The sequence below is a fragment of the Arachis hypogaea genome, chromosome 13 (assembly GCF_003086295.3).
Source record: "Arachis hypogaea cultivar Tifrunner chromosome 13, arahy.Tifrunner.gnm2.J5K5, whole genome shotgun sequence".
NCBI classification, from domain to species: Eukaryota; Viridiplantae; Streptophyta; class Magnoliopsida; order Fabales; family Fabaceae; genus Arachis; species Arachis hypogaea.
The window spans coordinates 98,530,804-98,538,073 of NC_092048.1; the positions used below are offsets into that span (position 1 = coordinate 98,530,804).

Sequence of the window (7,270 nt, forward strand, 5' to 3'; positions counted from 1 at the left end):
TTGATGAGCGGATAATTTATACGCTTTTTGGCATTGTTTTTAGTATGTTTTTAGTAGGATCTAGTTACTTTTAGGGATGTTTTTATTAGTTTTTATGTTAAATTCACATTTCTGGACTTTACTATGAGTTTGTGTGTTTTTCTGTAATTTCAGGTATTTTCTGGCTGAAATTGAGGGACTTGAGCAAAAATCAGTTTCAGAGGTTGAAGAAGGACTGCTGATGCTGTTGGATTCTGACCTCTCTGCACTCAAAGTGGATTTTCTGGAGCTACAGAACTCCAAATGGCGCGCTTCCAATTGAGTTAGAAAGTAGACATCCAGGGCTTTCCAGAAATATATAATAGTCCATACTTTGCCCAAGTTTAGATGACTCAAAAGGGCGTTGAACGCCAGTTCTACGCTGCAGTCTGGAGTTAAACGCCAGAAACACGTCACAAACCAGAGTTGAACGCCAAAAACATGTTACAACTTGGCGTTCAACTCCAAAAGAAGCCTCTTCACGTGTAAACTTCAAGATCAGCCCAAGCACACACCAAGTGGGCCCCGAAAGTGGATTTATGCATCAATTACTTACTTCTGTAAACCCTAGTAGCTAGTTTAGTATAAATAGGACTTTTTACTATTGTATTTACATCTTTAGTTTCATCTTGGGATCATTTTGGATTATCTTTTGATCTATTGATCACGTTTGGGGGCTGGCCATTCAGCCATGCCTGAACCCTTCACTTATGTATTTTTCAACGGTAGAGTTTCTACACTCCATAGATTAAGCTGTGGAGCTCTACTGTTCCTCATGATTTAATACAAAGTACTACTGTTTTTCTATTCAATTCAACTTATTCCGCTTCTAAGATATCCATTCGCAGCCAAGAACATGATGAATGTGATGATTATGTGACGCTCATCATCATTCTCACTTATGAACGCGTGCCTGACAAACACTTCCATTCTACATGCAACAAGCTAGAATGAGTATCTCTTAGATATCTAATACAGAGGACCGAGTCCGAGATATTAGAATCTTCGTGGTATAAGTTAGAACCCATGGATGGCCATTCCTGAGATCCGGAAAGTCTAAACCTTGTCTGTGGTATTCCGAGTAGGATCTGGGAAGGGATGGCTGTGACGAACTTCAAACTCGCGAGTGCTGGGTGTAGTGACAGACGCGAAAGGAGGGTGAACCCTATTCCAGTATGATCGAGAACCTCCAGATGATTAGCCGTGCCGTGACAGAGCATTTGGACCTTTTTCACAGAGAGGATGGGATGTAGCCATTGACAACGGTGATGCCCTATATAAAGCTTGCCATGGAAAGGAGTAGGAAGGATTGGATGAAGACAGCAGGAAAGTAGAGGTTCAGAGGAACGAAAGCATCTCTATACACTTATCTGAAAGTCTCACCAATGAATTACATAAGTATTTCTATCTTTATTTTCTGTTTAATTATTATTATTATTCGAAAACTCCATAACCATTTGATATCCGCCTGACTGAGATTTACAAGGTGACCATAGCTTGCTTCATACCAACAATCTCCGTGGGATCGACCCTTACTCACGTAAGGTTTTATTACTTGGACGACCCAGTGCACTTGCTGGTTAGTTGTATCGAAGTTGTGACAAATTATGAATTAAGATTAGAGCACCAAGTTTTTAGAGCCATTACCAGGGATCACAATTTCGTGCACCAAGTTTTTGGCGCCGTTGCCGGGGATTGTTCGAGTTTGGACAACTGACGGTTCATCTTGTTGCTTAGATTAGGTAATTTTCTTTTTGTTTTATTTTCAAAAATTTTTCAAAAAAAAAATCTTTCAAAAATTTCTCATCTGTTTTCGAAAATTATTCTAAATTTTTAAGAATGAATTCTAGAGTTTCATGAAGCATGTTGAAGCCTGGCTGACTGTAAAGCCATGTCCAAATTCATTTGGACTGAGGCTTCCAAGTCATCATTACAAGAGCAAGCTTGTTGTTGCTACTCAAATTTTTTATTGTATGACTAATTTGTATCTTCTAAAGCTTGGCTGGCTATTAAGCCATGCCTAACCCTTGGATTGGAGCTTTAGGCCAATATTGAAAGATTCCTGTGATTCTTATTAAAAATTTTGAATTTCTTATTTTCTTTTTCCTATATGTTTTTTGAAAAAAAATATACAAAAATCCAAAAAAATTAATAAAATCATAAAAATCAAAAAAAAATATTTTATATTGTTTGTTTGAGTCTTGTGTCAAATTTTAAGTTTGGTGTTAGTTGCATACTCATCTTGCATTTTTTCAAAAATTGCATTCATGCATTGCATTCATCATGATCTTCAAGTTGTTCTTGATAAACCTTCTTGATTGATCTTCATATTATATTGTTTTGTGTTGTATGGTGTTTTTCATATGCATTCTTGAATCCTTAGTGTCTAAATATTAAAGATTTCTAAGTTTGGTGTCTTGCATGTTTTTCTTTCATTAGAAATTTTCAAAAATAAGTCTTGATGTTCATCTTGATCTTCAAAGTGTTCTTGGTGTTCATCTTGAAATTCAAAGTGTTCTTGCATTCATCATATGTTTTGATCCAAAATTTTCATGCATTGAGTCTTTTTGATGTTTTTCTCTTTCTTCATTGAAAATTCAAAAATAAAAAAATATCTTTCCTTTTTGCTCTCTTAAAATTTCGAAAATTTGGATTGACTTTTTCAAAACTTTTTAAAATTTAGTTGTTTCTTATGAGTCAAATCAAATTTTCAATTTGAAAATCTTATCTTTTCAAAATCTTTTTCAAAAATCAAATCTTTTTCATTTTTCTTATTTATTTTCGAAAATCTTAAAAATATTTTTCAAAAATCTTTTTCTTAATTTTATCTCATAATTTTCGAAAATATTATCAACAATTAATGTTTTGACTCAAAAATTTCAAGTTTGTTACTTACTTGTTAAGAAAGATTCAAACTTTAAGTTCTAGAATCATATCTTGTGATTTCTTGTGAATCAAGTCATTAATTGTGATTTTAAAAATCAAATCTTTTTCAAAACTAATTTCAATCATATCTTTTCAAAAATATCTTTTTATCTTATCTTTTTCAAATATCTTGTCTAACTTCTTATTGTCTTATCTTTTAAAAAAAATTGATTTTCAAAATTTGTTTCAACTAACTAATTAACTTTTTGTTTGTTTCTTATATCTTTCAAAACTACCTAACTAACTATCTCTCTCTAATTTTCAAAAATATCTCCCTCTTTTTCAAAAATTCTTTTTAATTAATTAATTGTTTTCAATTTTTAATTTTAATTTTATTTCATTCCTAATTTTCAAAAATTACTAACCTTTTTCAAAAACTATTTTCGAAATTTAACTTTAAATTTAAATTTTTAATTTTCGAAATTCCCTCTCCCTCATCTCCTTCTATTTATTTATTCATCTACTAACACTTCTCTTCACCCAAAATTCGAACCCCTTCTTCTCCTCTGAGTTCGACTTCTTCTCTTCTACATTCTTATTCTTCTTTTCTTCTACTCACACAAGGGAACCTCTATACTATGGTAAAGAGGATCCCCGGTATCTTTAGTCCTCCTCTTTTTCACATGAGCAGGAGCAAGGACAAGAACATTCTTGTTGAAGTAGATCCAGAACCTGAAAGGACTCTGAAAAGGAAACTAAGAGAAGCTAAAATACAACAATCCAGAGACAACCTTACAGGAATTTTTGAACAAGAAGAGGAGATGGCAGCCGAAAATAATAATAATGCAAGGAGGATGCTTGGTGACTTTACTGCTCCTAATTCCAATTTACATGGAAGAAGCATCTCCATCCCTACCATTGGAGCAAACAATTTTGAGCTTAAGCCTCAACTAGTTTCTCTGATGCAACAAAACTGCAAGTTTCATGGACTTCCATCTAAAGATCCTTTTCAGTTCTTAACTGAATTCTTACAGATCTGTGATACTGTTAAGACTAATGGAGTAGATCCTGAAGTCTACAGGCTCATGTTTTTCCCATTTGCTGTAAGAGACAGAGCTAGAGTGTGGTTAGACTCTCAACCCAAAAATAACCTGAACTCCTGGGATAAGCTAGTCAAGGCTTTCTTAGCCAAGTTCTTTCCTCCTCAAAATCTGAGTAAGCTTAGAGTGGATGTTCAAACCTTCAGACAAAAAGAAGGTGAATCCCTCTATGAAGCTTGGGAGAGATACAAGGAACTGACCAAAAAGTGTCCTTCTGACATGCTTTCAGAATGGACCATCCTGGATATATTCTATGATGGTCTGTCTGAATTAGCTAAGATGTCATTGGATACTTCTGCAGGTGGATCCATTCACCTAAAGAAAATGCCTGCAGAAGCTCAAGAACTCATTGACATGGTTGCTAATAACCAGTTCATGTACACTTTTGAGAGGAATCCTGTGAGTAATGGGATGCCTCAGAAGAAGGGAGTTCTTGAAATTGAAACTCTGAATGCCATATTGGCCCAGAATAAAATATTAACTCAGCAAGTCAATATGATTTCTCAGAGTCTGAATGGAATGCAAGCTGCATCCAACAGTACTCAAGAGGCATCTTCTAAAGAAGAAGCTTATGATCCTGAGAACCCTGCAATAGCAGAGGTGAATTACATGGGTGAATCTTACAGAAACACCTATAACCCCTCATGGAGAAATCACCCAAATCTCTCATGGAAGGATCAACAAAAGCCTCAACAAGGCTTTAATAATGGTGGAAGAAACAGGTTTAGCAATAGCAAGCCTTTTCCATCATCCACTCAGCAAAAGACAGAAAGTTCTGAGCAGACTCCATCTAGCTTGGCAAACATAGTCTCTGATCTATCTAAGACCATTCTAAGTTTCATGAATGAAACAAGGTCCTCCATTAGAAATTTGGAGGCACAAGTGGGCCAGCTGAGTAAGAAGATCACTGAAACCCCTCCTAGTGCTCTCCCAAGTAATACAGAAGAAAATTCAAAAGGAGAGTGCAAGGCCATTGATATAACCATCATGGCCGAATCCAAGGAGGAAGGGAAGGACGTGAATCCCAAGGAGGAAGACCTCCTGGGATGTCTAGTGATCAATAAGGAGTTTCCCTCTGAGGAACCAAAGGACTCTGAGGCTTATCTAGAGACCATAGAGATGGCATTGAACCTTCTTGTGCCATTCATGAGCTCTGATGAGTATTCTTCTTCTGAAGAGAATGAGGATGTTACTGAAGAGCAAGTTGCCAAGTTTCTTGTTGCAATCATGAAGCTGAATGCCAATTTATTTGGTAGTGAGATTTGGGGAGATGAACCTCCCCTGTTCACCAATGAACTAAATGCATTGGATCAACTAAGATTGCCTCAGAAGAAACAGGATCCTGGAAAGTTCCTAATACCTTGTACCATAGGCACCATAACCTTTGAGAAGACTCTATGTGACCTTGGGTCAGGAATAAACCTCATGCCACTTTCTGTAATGGAGAAACTGGGAATCTTTGAGGTGCAAGCTGCCAGAATCTCATTAGAGATGGTAGACAACTCAAGAAAAGAGGCTTATGGACAAGTAGAGGACGTGTTACTAAAGGTTGAAGGCCTATACATCCCTGCTGATTTCATAATCCTGGATACTGGGAAGGTTGAGGATGAATCCATCATTCTTGGAAGATCCTTCCTAGCCACAGCAAGAGCTGTGATTGATGTAGACAGAGGTGAACTAGTCCTTCAATTGAATGAAGACTCCCTTGTGTTTAAAACTCAAGGTCATCCTTCTGTAAACATGGAAAAGAGGCACAGTAAGCTTCTCTTAGTACAGAGTCAACTAAAGCCCCCACAGTCAAACTCTAAGTTTGGTGTTGGGAGGCCTCAGCCAAACTCTAAGTTTGGTGTTGAACTCCCATATCCAGACTCTAAGTTTGGTGTTGGAAAGTCTATAAAATTGACCTGATCACCTGTGTGGCTCCATGAGAGCCCACTGTCAAGCTATTGACATTAAAGAAGCGCTTGTTGGGAGGCAACCCAATTTTTATTTATCTAATTTTATTTTTATATTTTTATTGTTCTTTCATATTTTATTAGGTTCATGATCATGTGGAGTCACAAAGTAAATAGAAAAATCAAAAATAGAATCAAAAACAGTAGAAGGAAAATCACACCCTGGAGGAAGGACTTACTGGCGTTTAAACGCCAGTAAGGAGCATCTGGCTGGCGTTCAACGCCAGAACAGAGCATGGAGCTGGCGCTGAACGCCAAAAACAAGCATAGAGCTAGCATTCAATGCCAAAAACATGCTACATCTGGGCGTTGAACGCCCAGAACAAGCATCAGTTCGGCGTTTAAATGCCAGAATTGCATGCAAAGGTGTTTTACATGCCTAATTGGTGCAGGGATGCAAATCCTTGACACCTCAGGATCTGTGGACCCCACAGGATCCCCACATACCTCCACTCACCTTACCTCCTCATAATCCTATATCACCCTTCCCAAGAACCCTTCACCAATCACCTCCAATTCCCCTCCAAATCCATCATACACCCACCTACACCCACCCACTCAAAATTCAAACCATCACTCCCTCATTTTCACACCTCATAACCACCTTAAACCCCATATAGCCGAATACACACATCCCTCCATCTCCTCCATATCTTCTTCTTCTTCTTCTATTCTTTCTTCTTTTGCTCGAGGGCGAGCAACATTCTAAGTTTGGTGTGGTAAAAGCATTGCTTTTTTTTTGTTTTTCCATAACCATTGATGGCACCTAAAGCCATAGAAACCTCTAGAAAGAGGAAAGGGAAGACAAAAGCTTCCATCAAGGGTCTATAGCTAAGTGGTAGAACATTTGACTGCAAATCAAGAGATCCATGAGATACCTCAGGGGATACATTTTCCTCCACACAATAATTGGGAGCAACTAAGGGTGGAACATCAAGAGCACTCCATCATCCTTCATGAAATTAGAGAAGATCAAAGAGCTATGAGGGAGGAGCAACAAAGACAAGGAAGAGACATAGAAGAGCTCAAGGACATCATTGGTTCCTCAAGAAGGAAACGCCATCATCACTAAGGTGGACTCATTCCTTGTTCTTAAATTTTCTGTTTTTCGTTTTCTTTATGTTAAGTGCTTATCTATGTTAGTGTCTTATTACATGATCATTAGTATTTAGTAACTTTGTCTTAAAGTTATGAATGTCCTATAAATCCATCACCTCTCTTAAATAAAAAATGTTTTAATTCAAAAGAACAAGAAGTACATGAGTTTCGAATTTATCCTTAAACTTAGTTTAATTATATTGATGTGGTGACAATACTTTTTGTTTTCTGAAT

The 7,270-nt window shown here is 36.9% G+C and overlaps 1 non-coding gene across 1 annotated transcript; it reads right to left on the minus strand.

Moving 5' to 3' along the window:
• Nucleotides 1-4,100: 4,100 nt before the first annotated feature.
• Nucleotides 4,101-4,208, minus strand: LOC112739904 (small nucleolar RNA R71). The gene has a single exon (XR_003170840.1). It is a non-coding gene; the product is annotated as a small nucleolar RNA R71 (small nucleolar RNA).
• Nucleotides 4,209-7,270: the final 3,062 nt, after the last annotated feature.